Source organism: Petaurus breviceps, unplaced genomic scaffold (assembly GCF_028583685.1).
Source record: "Petaurus breviceps papuanus isolate PSGF00001 unplaced genomic scaffold, PetGlider_PUasm1.0 129, whole genome shotgun sequence".
NCBI classification, from domain to species: domain Eukaryota; kingdom Metazoa; phylum Chordata; class Mammalia; order Diprotodontia; family Petauridae; genus Petaurus; species Petaurus breviceps.
In genome coordinates, this window is record NW_027185665.1 from 552784 (window position 1) to 564911 (window position 12128).

A 12128-nucleotide genomic window follows, 5' to 3' on the forward strand; every position below is an offset into this window, starting at 1 on the left:
TTTATGCCTCTTTGGGTGGCATAATTTACCCTGTTCCACTCATTCATTCTCTTTCTTCCATTGCAGTCCCTTTATAGCCCTTAATAAGATTTTTTAATTGTCATTTTGTGTATTTTATACTCATACCCTCTATTTGTCTATAACCGGTTTTCTCTTATCAAATAGCAGGGTGTGTGTGTGTGTGTGTGTGTGTGTTTTCCTTGTTTACCTTTCTATGTCACTGTTGCATCTCGTAATTGGAGGTTGAATTTTCCATTGAGTTATGGCTTTTTTATCCAGAAGGTCTGGAACTCTGTTATATCGTTGAATGATCATCTCTTTGCCTGGAAGAATATGCCCAGTCTCACTGGGTATGTGATCCTTGGTTGTAATCTGAGCTCTTTTGCCTTCTGGAAAATTGTATTCCACTGCCTCCGATCTTTCAGTGTAGAGGCTGCCAAATCCTGTGTGATCCTCACTGTGGACCCTTGATATTTGAATTGTTTCTTTCTGGCCACTTGAAGTATTTTCTCTTTTGTCTGGCAGTTCTGGAGTTTTGCCACAACATTTCAAGGACTTTTCAGTTTGGGATCTCTTTCAGCAGGTGTCCAGTGAATTCTCTCGATTTCTATTTTCCCCTCAGGTTCTAGTATCTCAGGGCAATTTTCCTTAATGAGCTCTTGGAGAATGTTGTCCAGGCTCATTTTTTCATCATGATTTTCTGGTAGGCCTATGATTCTCAGATTATCTCTCCCGGATCTGTTTTCCAGGTCAGTTATTTTTTCTTTGAGGTATTTTACATCTTTTTCTAATTTTTCATTCTTGTTGTTTTGTTTGACTAATTCTTGGTTCCCCACAGAATTATTTGTTTGAATTTGGTTTTTAGCAAATCATTTTCCTTGCTTAATTTTTGGAGCTCCTTTTCCATATCATACACTTTTCTTTTTAGACTAGATGTTTTCTTCATTATAATGTTTTTCTAATTCTGCTATTTTGGTTTTGAGAGAATTATTCATTTTGTCTTCTATCTCTCTCATTTGGTTTTCAAAGTTCCTTTTGATCTCATCTAGGAGAGTCTTCTGTGTTAGGGACCCATTCCCTATTGATGTTTCAGCTGTGAGTGTGGAGTCCACATTGTCTCCCTCTGAGTTTGGTTCCTCCCTCTGAGGATAGTAGGACTCCAGAGTCTTTGTCTTTGTAGTCTGCTTTCTACCCATTTTGATGCAGGGCCCTAGCCACGCCCTTCCTCTAGGAATCTCAAGCCTTTACTGGAGAGGGTTTTGCCCTGGGGCAAGAGTTACTATGTTTTCAGGGTCAGGGGGGTGGTTTGGAGCAGGTGAGGTTCACTTTGTCATCCTGGTCTATAGAGGTCCTGATAGGGGCCTTTTTTTAAATTTCTGGGCTATGAAGTGGTAGCCCCAGGAGTATTTGCTGTCCAGGACAGGGGCCCCTGTATTTGATTCTTACCTTGCTCTTTCCAGTCCCAGCCCTTTGATGATAGGCCTGGTAGCGGCCCTTGTGGTTGGTGGGAAGACTTGCCCTCGAGTTGATCAGGCCCCTTCTGGGCCTTCCTCTGAGTCAGTTTACATTTAGAAAGTCCATTATGCCTGTAAAATTCTTTTGCCCACATCTCATTTAAGAATAAGTTATTTTTGATTCATTTCTTTAATATATTCGTTCATCACATTAATGATGCTTCAAGGTTTACTAAAGGCTTTTTTTTTTTTTCCCCAGCAGCCCTGTGAGATGTAAGTACTCTTATTCCTATTTTACAGATGAGGGATCTGGACCTCCATGACTTGTTCATAGTCATGCAACTAGTAAATATCAGGGTCTAAGCTTGAACTAAGGCCTTCCTTCCTTCCTTCCTTCCTTCCTTCCTTCCTTCCTTCCTTCCTTCCTTCTTTCCTTCCCTCCTTCCTTCCCTTCCTCCCTCTCCCCCTCTCCCCTCCCCCCCACCATTCAACCCTTTGAACACTTTCACATTGAAGTCACCTAATAATGAGGTATATGTTGACTTGGTTTGGAGAATTTTGCCAGCCAGGCCTTTATAGATTTTCTCTGCTTTTGTATACTCTGATACAAATATTAGTGCATGATCTGCAACTGTCTTCATGGTGATCTTTGTTTACATTCATCATGAACTCTGTAAGATGAGATGACCCACTGTTCTATGAGTCAATGTTTCTTATTTCGTTGATGCACTTAAGGAAACTGACTTCACCCCCTCCTTTGTTTCTTTGGCCAATGAAAGCCTGTGAGCCATTTTTACTTTAGCTGCAGTTCCTTCATGTTGTTTGTGAGGGGGCATGTTGTAATGGAAAGTGTGTTGGACTCAGGGGTTTGCTGGTAATTCTTTAACAACTGGCTCTTCAAAAAAAAATGTTCAGTACACATTTTTAAGTTTAATCTGCTTATGAACATTTTCCATCACTTTCTTATATCTAGAAAAATCAACAAAACAGAAATGAAACCCTGATTTATAGCATTTGCCAGTTTCTGAGGTGTGAATGCTTACACTGAACATTTAACAATCAATTCCATTTGATCTGGCTCTGGCATATTACTAGACTTGGATCAACAATCAGGAGAGAACTGGGATTAAATCCCACTTCCAACCACTGTCTAATTATGTGACTTGGGACATACTGCTTATTCTCTCTAGCTTTTTGTTTCCTTATTTTTGAAGAATCAAAATTTAAAAAAATCCAAAGGTCAATGGAAAAACACATAATGGCTGTATGTGGGTTGTAGTGTAGTAATATTAATAACTTGTGTTTGAAAAGTATTTAATATTATTATATATTCATTAGTGAAAAAGGAAATAAACTGATCTGGGAGAAAAAATAAGAAACAATAGAGATCTGAGGAGGATACATAGGCTGTTATCTTCTCTGCAATTTATTTAGGTAGTTGATAAGTGCAGTGAGAGGTTTAGTTAGCTCCCTAGAGTTCACACAGCTAATATGTATCAGAGGCGAAACTTGAACCCAGGTATTCTTGACTTTGAGGCCAACTCTCTATCCACAATGCCCTTGCCTCTCCTAACTCCTCACTCCGGACCAGTGGACCTACTTCCAGTTCAGCACCTACAGCTATCATTCCAAGGAGTAACCCATGTGGAAAGGGGGCCTGCCATCATTTTCTTCTCCTTCCCCCCCCTTAATTATTAAGCTCCTTGGAGGCAGGAATTGTCTTTCACCTCTTTTTGTATCCCCAACACTTAGCATATTGCCTGGCACATAGTAGATAGTTAATAAATGTTTACTGAATTTAATTCAGTTGAATCACCAACTGCAACACACAGGACAATAAAAATCAGCTGGAGGCAGTGAATGAAAGGCAAGTCAAACCATTGCCTCCCCCTCAGATTGGATGGAGATAACCCTGGAACCTGCGTCCCAAAGCTCAATGGACCTGCTTTCAGTCTAACCTCCAAGGTTATTCCAATTCAGGGAATTGGAGAGATGATCTTTTGGTCATTTGGAGATATGACCTGATCACTTTTTCTGTGCGTGCTGTAGCCCATCACTGCTCTAGCCCTTGCCTCCTTGCTATTGAAAACACAGAAAATGAATTCTCACCACTGAAGTCCTTGGTTCAGAAATACATGTTTTATCAGTGGAAATAATACAAAAGAAGATAAATTCCAACCTGTTTTGCTATTACTGCTTAAGGATTGTAAAGCCTTTCTATCTGACTTGCAGCTTGAAATCTGCTGGATATGTTGTTTCCCACATTCAAATATGAGCTACTTGAGAATGGGGATTGTCTATATGTGACTCTAGCACATAGGATAGTGCTTTGCACACAAACACAGTACCTTCTTTCTCTTTCATTCATTCATAACAAATGGATGTCTACAAATCTGTGTATGTATTATACATACACAAATCCCCCCCCCATTATTATTAAGGAGAGTTGGGTATGGGCCTGTGATTTTATTGATGAGGGCATTCTCAGGTAGAAACTCCTTCTATCAGTGCAGACCAACAACTTCTTTATGACTTATAGTCTTAGGGTGTTGGGTTTTTTTTTTCTTAGAGTTTAAGTCATGTCCCATGTTCCCACAGTTGGCATGGGGTCAGCGTTGGATTTGAACCTAGGTAATCTTGACTCAAAGGATAGATCTGTAAACTCAGTGCTGTGCTGTTGCTCACAAATGGAAATCTGTGCAGGACCTGGGATTTCCTCAGTGTAGTAACTCTTTATTCTTCCGTCTGGGAACAAGCACAATTTAATCGAATCCCTCTTTGATGTGATAGCTCTTCAGCAACTTGAAGACAGACATCACATCTCCTTTATATCTACTAAATTCACTAATTGTTCAGCAGGATCACAAACAGCTGTTTCCATTAGATTGGAAGCTTCTTGAAAGTAGGGACTGTTTTTTGTTTGGGTTTTTTTTGCACTGTCCCACAATGGGAGCTAAGTAAATGTTTGTTGACTGAATGACCAGGTAGGGAACACAATTTTCTCACTGATTTGTGAATCAGTCACTCAATAAACACACATTAACTACCTACTATGTGCCAGTTACTCTGCAGGCTCTTCTATAAGATATTCCAGAAAATCTCTGTTTAATTATATTATTTCCCTCTCCAGAAAGAAAAAGTTTGTTATTATTTTCACTATTTTCCAATCTGGAGAATTTTAAATTCTCTTTAGCTGTATAACAGCTGTTTCACAGCAGTGTTGGGAAGGGGCCTTATTTTTTTTAATGGTATCATGTCATGATTACAATATTGCTTTTGTCCCTGGGCATCTAATTTGGGAAGCTGAGGGCTTAGTCTTGTAACTTAAATTTATTACAACATTCACTCATGCTGCAATCTAAGCAGATTTGTATCTGTTTGATAGCTATTCACTGTCCCACTGAGATGACTATCTGGCCTGTTCATTGTCCCCCTCCCCCACCTTCAGTTTTCTTTTTTGGAGATCTCCAAAAATAGCTTCCTGCCTTAGATACTTGGCTATGACTCTTAGCAAATCATTGCTCACCCCAAGCCTCAGTGTCCTCATGTGTAAAATGGGGATCATAAAAGCACCTTTTATTTTTTTTTTTGCACTGAATATGGTGACTTTATTGATGGTACACAATACAGGACTCTAGGCTTCTTCCCCCTACTACAGGGGTGCTTTGGAACAAGAATGTGAATGGGACATGGGATCCCTAGTATAGGAACACAGGTTAGGAATGTGGGCTCCCCAGTGGTGGATCTCCTCTTTTTGGCTGGGGATGAAGATCCATGGCTTTCCACTTTACTCCTTGGAGGCCATGTAGACCATGAGGTCTACTACACGGTTGCTATAACCATACTCATTGTCATACCAGGAAATGAGCTTGACAAAATGGTCATTGAGGGCAATACCAGCGCCAGCATCACAGGTAGAAGAGTGAGTGTTGCTAAGTCACAGGATACAACCTGGTCCTCTGTGTAGCCCAAGATGCCCTTCAAGGGTTCCTCTGATGCTTGCTTCACCACTTTCTTGATATCATCTATTTGGCAGGTTTCTCCAGGTGGCAGGTCAGATCCACAACAGATACATTGGGAGTAGGAACACAGAAGGCCATGCCTGTGAGCTTCCCATTCAGCTCAGGAATAACCTTGCCTACAGCCTTAGCAGCACCAGTAGAAGCAGGGATGATGTTTTGGGCAGCACCACGCCCATCACCCCACAGCTTACCAGAGGGGCCATCTACTGTCTTCTGGGTAGCAGTAATGGCATGGACTGTAGTCATGAGTCCTTCCACAATGCCAAAGTTGTCATGAATGACCTTGGCCAAGGGGTCCAAGCAGTTGGTGGTGCAGGAAGTATTACTGACAATCTTAAGGGAATTACCATATTTCTCATGGCTCACTTCCATCACTAACACTGGGGCATCAGCAGAAGGGGAAGAGATGATGACCCTCTTGGCTCCATCCTTCAAGTGAGCCCCAGCCTTTTCCATGGTGGTAAAGACTCCAGTGGACTCTACAACATACTCGGCTCCAGCATCTCCCCATTAAATATTGGTGGGATCCCATTCTGGAAGATGGTAATGGCTTTTCCATTGATCACCAGCTTCCCATTCTCAGCCTTGACAGTGCCCTTAAATTTGCCATGAGTGGAATCATATTGAAACATATAAACCATGTAGTTGAGGTCAATGAAGGGGTCAATGGATTTAGCCATATTGGGCTCCTGGTGACCAGGGCTGCATTTACCTCAGGTGGAGTAGACATTGTGGCCATCAATGACACCTTCACCATCTTGTTTCAGGGATGCAACTTAAGCAGCAGAGCCTGGCATCAAGCTTGGGAGAAAAGCCGAAAGCCAAAAGCACCTTTTATAGTAATAATACAATGCCCTATTATTTTATTAATAATAATAATAGCTAAAACTTATATTGTACTTTAAGGTTCATAAAGTACTTTATAAATACTATATTATTGTTGTTATTACCTCTAAATGAATTTAGGTGATGTTCTATATGGGACTAAAGGGATGAACCTAGTGACTAATTGTTGAGAGTTGGCCTAAACTAATATTTCTTAATCTAATTTAACTAAAGAACATTTTAAGACTTGAAATATATTGATTGAACCCACAGTTGCTAGCTTGAGGGATCTGAGGATATGTTGTATCCCTGGCAAAATAAAGATTGAGGGGAATTTTTGGCACAAAAAGATAAAATTAAGTCTATTTTAATACCAATTGCATCAGTAGATTTTTTAAACTTCCTAATATCATCACCATGCATATTCATTTCAGTGGTGCAAGCTGTAAGCCCTTTTGCTCTTTATCCTGTGAGATTCTTGTACATGGCCTTCAAAATATTGTTCATATAGGAGGAATGCAGTGCACTGGAGACTTTCATTTATTTCTTTGAATAGTCTGTAGTTACAATTCTGTTCTAAAACTAGCTATCTGTTATTCTTCTCACTATGTGATTGGACTACCTTCTTTATTTCAGTACAAACAAGAAACAAGTTTTATTGATAGATTTGTTTTTACATCATGGCTCTTTCCAACTATCTCTTAGCTGTACCAAGCTTGCCTTTGTTAACAATGAAAAAACAGTTCATCAAAACCAACTTACAGAGAACCTACATCTGACAGTATCTTCAGCATTTCAAGCCTGTGCTTAACCACCTCTCCATAGGAGGGGGGAAGATGCATCTCACTAATTGTTCCCTTGTGTGAAGGATGTTAATATGAACATTCAGTTTGGTTCCCTTTCAGTGTTCTTTTTTGTTTACATTATTGTAGTTATTCTGTTTATTGCTCTTCTGATCTTGCTTACTTTGCTCAGCATATACAAATCTTAATAATAATAATAATAATAGCTAGAATTTATATAGTGCTTTAAGGTTTGCAAAGTAGTTGTCTGAATTCTTCACAATTGCCCTTTCTTATGGTTCAACTATATTTTATGATATTCTCATATGACATGTTTTTAGCTTTGAGTCACTCAATAGACATTTATTAAGTGTCTGTTATATATTAACCTCTGTGCCAAGTGCTGGGGATACAAACAGAGGCAAAAGACAGTTCCCACCCTCAAGGAGCTCACAATCTAATGACAGAGACATCATGCAAACAGCTATGTAAAAACAAGCTATAGACAGGATAAATAATCAAGAGGAAAGTCAGTGGAATTAAGAGGGAGGGGGAAAAGCTTCCTGTAGCATGTGAGATTGAAGCTGGGACTTCCCAGGAGGCAGAGATAAGGAGAGGGAATATGACAGGCAAGGGGAATATACAATGAAAGTTTAGAGCTGAGAGATAGTGTCAGAGGAACATCAGAGAGGTCATTGTCACTGGATCAAAGAATACGTGGAGAGTGGGGGTATCTGTGTGTGATGTATAGAAGACATAAGACTGTAAAGGGGTGTGTGTAGAGGTGGGAGTCAAGTTAGGAAGGACTTTGAATACCAAATAGAAGATTTTGTATTTGATTCTGGAGGTGATAGGGAGCCATTGGAGTCAATTGAGCATGAGGGAAGTGACGTGGCCAGACCTGTACTTTAAGAAAATCACTTTAGCATCTCGATGGAAGATGGACTGGAGTAAGGAGTGATTTGTGGCAGGCAGACCAACCAGCAGGCTATTGTAATGGTCCAGGTGTAGGGTGATGAGAACCTTTACAAAGATGGAGGCAGTATCAGAAGAGAAAAGGGAACACATTCTAGAAATGTTGTGAAGGTGAAATTGACAGGCCTTGGCAGCAGATTAGATATGGGAGGTGAGAGATCATGAGGAATTGAGGATGACGTCTAGATTGTGAGGCTGGGGGACTGAGAAGATGGTGATTCCCTTAACAGTAAGAGGGAAATTTGAAAGTGGGGAGGCCTTAGGGAAAAGAATGAGTTCAGTTTTAGACATGATAAGTTTAAGATGGCTACAGAACATTCAGTTCAAGATGTCGAATAGACAATTGGAGATGTGATTCTGGAGGTCAGCAGAGAAGCTAGGGCTGCATGAGTCGATTTGAGAAACATTGGCATGAAGATGAAAATTGAATCCTTGGGAGCTAATAAAATGACCAAGTGAAGTAGTATAGAAAGGGAAGAGAAGAGGGGCTAGGACAGGGCCCTGCATGACACCCATAGTTAGTAGAATGACCTGGGTGAAGATCCAGCAAAGGAGACTGAGAAAGATTGGTCAAATAGGTAGAAAGAGAACTACAAAAGAATGGCTTCCTGAAAACCTAGAGAGAAGAAAATATTGAGGAAAAGAGAGCAATCAACAGTATCAAAGAGAGCAGATAGAAACAGAAGAATGAAAAGTGAAGGAAGGCATTTAAGAGATGCTTGGTAACTTTGGAAAGAGCAATTTCAATGGAATAATAAGGTCAGAAACCAGCTTGTAGAGTTTTAATAAGAGAGCAAGAAGAGAGGAAGTGGAAACATTTATTATAGGTGATGGATTTTAGCTCCAAAAGGCAGAAGAGATATGGGACAGTAACTAGCAGGGATGGAAGGTTCAAATGAGGATGGAGGAGACATGGGCATCATTGTAGGCAGCAGGGAAATAACTGGCAAATAAGGAAACTGGCAAAATGAAGATAAGTGAGAGAATTGGGGTGATGGAAGTGGCAGTCTTCTGGAGGGGATGGATGAAATGGGATTATTTATGCATGTAGTGAGGTCTGCTTGGAAATGAGTAAGAACATGTCTTCATGAGCACCTTGGTAAAGGAGGAAGTTAGTAGCAGAAGGCATCTGAGTGAAATGAGAGGAGGAAAGAAGAGGGAGTTCTCTCCCTCCCCAATTAAGAGCATATACTATGTTTCTGCAAAAAGTATTGCTACCATATTTTGGTATATCTAGGGCCTTTATTTCTGTCTTTGACCTCCTTGCCCTATATGCCCATGTAAGGGTTATGGTATTTAAATATCTTCCATGCCCCATTGGACTTGCTGACGTAGCAGGAAGGGGTGGAGCAAGAGGAAGCAGAAGCCAAGCTAGAGTTCCTGCAGTGGCTAGCAGTGGTGGCGATGGCAGCAGCAGCAGCAGAGGCAGTGGCAGTGGAAGCGTGAACCCCTTTTTGAGTCAGCCAGAATTTCTGCTAAGGACTCCTGCTGAGGACTGCCAGGGGCCAGAGCTGCTGGGAGCATGCTTCCTGGACGCTGGGTGGCTGCTGTGAGTGGGGAGAGGAGGACCTTTGCCTGAGGTAGCCTGTTGTGTTTTAAAGGCTTGATAATGTGAGAGCTTTCTACTTTATTTACCTGTGCCAATTTCATAACTACTCTGATGGCTTGGACTTTCTGGTTTTGGGACTCAGTCTTTTGGTATTTTAATAAATGTTCTTTCTTTATCTCCCATATAGCAAGCCTGATATATTTTATGATTGATAATGACATCAGCATTTCTGTAATTTCCGTAGGTATTGGGAATATTGCATTGCTTATATAGCTTATATAGCTCAGTAGTGAGATCATTGATATGTTGCATATATTTAGTCTCGTGGCTGCTTTTCTCATCCTCATATTCTTTACTACTCCTCATTCTCTTTTTGCACACTAGAGAACAAATTATTAGATTGCAAATATGATGATTCTGCTCACATTTATAGTAAATATATTTACTATAAAAATCATGATAAATTTGTGGTGTTTCACAAGTATTGTATGTTATTTTCCCATTTTCATCTATCAATGTTCTTGTGATGATTTAATTTATTTGAATCTCATATTAAGCTTTCTTCAGACTTGTTTTGTATTCAACCATCCCTTACTATTTATGAAAAGATAATGTGTATAATTTCTCACAATCCTTGTCTATAACATTTTGTGGGTGAGTTTATATCTTGAACTCTTATTTTCTTTGGTTGCCATGTTGCTCTGATTGGTAAGGCAGTCAAATGTTTGCTGGATAAAATGGTTTCTTGTTCTTTCATTATCCCTGTTGTGGTGACAGCTTTATAATCATTTAACTTTGGTAGGTAAATGTGTCAATCATTATTATCACTTATAAAATAACTTATCCATTTCCCATTTTTCATCACTAGTAGTTTTAACATGCTCAGTATTGAGCTGTAATGCCAAGCAAAGGCAACTTCCCAAGGTTCAAAATACCAGTATGGCTGCTCTCCATTTTATTCAGTGACAAATTAAGAACAGAGAAAATCAAAATATAGCATAATTCAAAATACAGCATTCACCAAGTGTAATTCAATAATTTCCAAGTACTACTCTACCCCCTGGACATTACATTCATTTAGTCAATCACAAAGTCCCTTTTCTAAGTACTACTCCACCCCTAGGCTGTACATTGATTTGGTCAATCACAAAGCCACTCTGCTCAAATGGAAATTAGTTTCCAATCATAAGCAAAGTACATTCATTTGGTCAGTCCCAGAGCACAAAAAAGTCAAAAGTTTCCCACCCTTGGATCACAACTGAATAGGCCATCTACCCCAGAGTTACAACAAGCTTAAGCACAGCATTTAATACCCAAAGAGAGGTCTTTTCTTCATCTTGACCTGAGGAAAGTTCTCAGCAATCTTTGTTCCTGGGGAGACAAAGCTTAGCAAGACCACAAGATTGCCACTGTCCTCATTAATTCATTCTCTATCTGCAGAACAGTCCTAGGACCCCTGAAAACATTAGCAAAACCCTCTTCCAGGATTTCTGTAAACATACAACAAGAAAATCCTTTTTCAGGGCTTCTGAACCAACAGCAAGGTTCCAGGTCCTCTGCAACAACAGCATTGTCCTTCACCAGTGGATGAATCTGGCAAAACAACATCAAAACAGACAGACAAAGTGCCAGCATAACAGCCATGTCTCCTCAGTCCTTGGCAGCTCTGGGTAGCAACTCTCAAAAGTCCTGGGCAGTTCAAACTGGCCCTCAGCAATCCTCTCCATCTCTCTGCCTCCACGATGTTGCTTCCAAAAAATTCTTCTGCCTCTCTCTCTGCTGGTGCCTCTCTAAATTCACGTCACCAGCTCCTCCCAGTTCAGCCCTCTCTTTTCACGTCAACAAGTCCATCCCACAAGTAGGATTCACAAGCTCTGGGTTTTAACACAATATGAAAACCAAACCAATACAGGGGTATCTTTAAATTCCATTACTATTACAGGAGCTGTTATATTTGTGGTCAATATTTTGTCATCTTAACCCTTCTTATTTGGAGTTGATTAAAATCTTTGTTCTAAAAAGCCAGTTGTCTGACTGTAGAGAATACTTTAATTTTTTTCTTTCTTTTCTTTTAGTGAAAGGGAGGAAGGGAAATGGTTTTTATGTCAGTGACTAGTTGTTGCCTGTCTATTAAGATACAATTGTTTTCTTTTCTTTTTAATATTTGGTATTTACCATATCCAATGCCTTTCATCATCAACTCGGTTGCCAAGTATGGCTTACAAGTTTAGAGTATGGACCATTAGTTTTCTTTTTTAATGTAAAACATACTTCCATATTATCCATGTTGCAAAAACAAGAAAAATAAGATGAAAAAGTTATGCTTCAATCTGCATTCAGAGTCCATCAGTTCTTTCTCTACATATGGATAGCATTTTTTCATCATAAATCCTTTGGAGTTGTCTTAGATCATTGTATTGCTCAGAAAAGCTAAGTTATTCACAGTTGATCTTCATGTAATGTTGATGTTATGGTTCTACTTCTGCTGACTTTTGCACCAATTCATATATCTTTCTATGTT

At 39.8% G+C, this 12128-nt stretch overlaps 1 protein-coding gene and 1 long non-coding RNA gene across 2 annotated transcripts in view; one reads left to right on the forward strand and one right to left on the reverse strand.

The window, feature by feature from the left end:
- The window catches only part of LOC138173525 (A disintegrin and metalloproteinase with thrombospondin motifs 12-like), a 594307-nt gene that overhangs the window by 209082 nt on the left and 373097 nt on the right, over positions 1-12128 (forward strand). The gene's annotated exons all lie outside the window — the stretch shown is intronic.
- LOC138173631 (uncharacterized) lies at positions 5029-6053 on the reverse strand. The gene is made up of 2 exons (XR_011171470.1): positions 5824-6053; positions 5029-5479 (listed from the first exon to the last, which is right to left on the reverse strand). It is a non-coding gene; the product is annotated as an uncharacterized lncRNA (long non-coding RNA).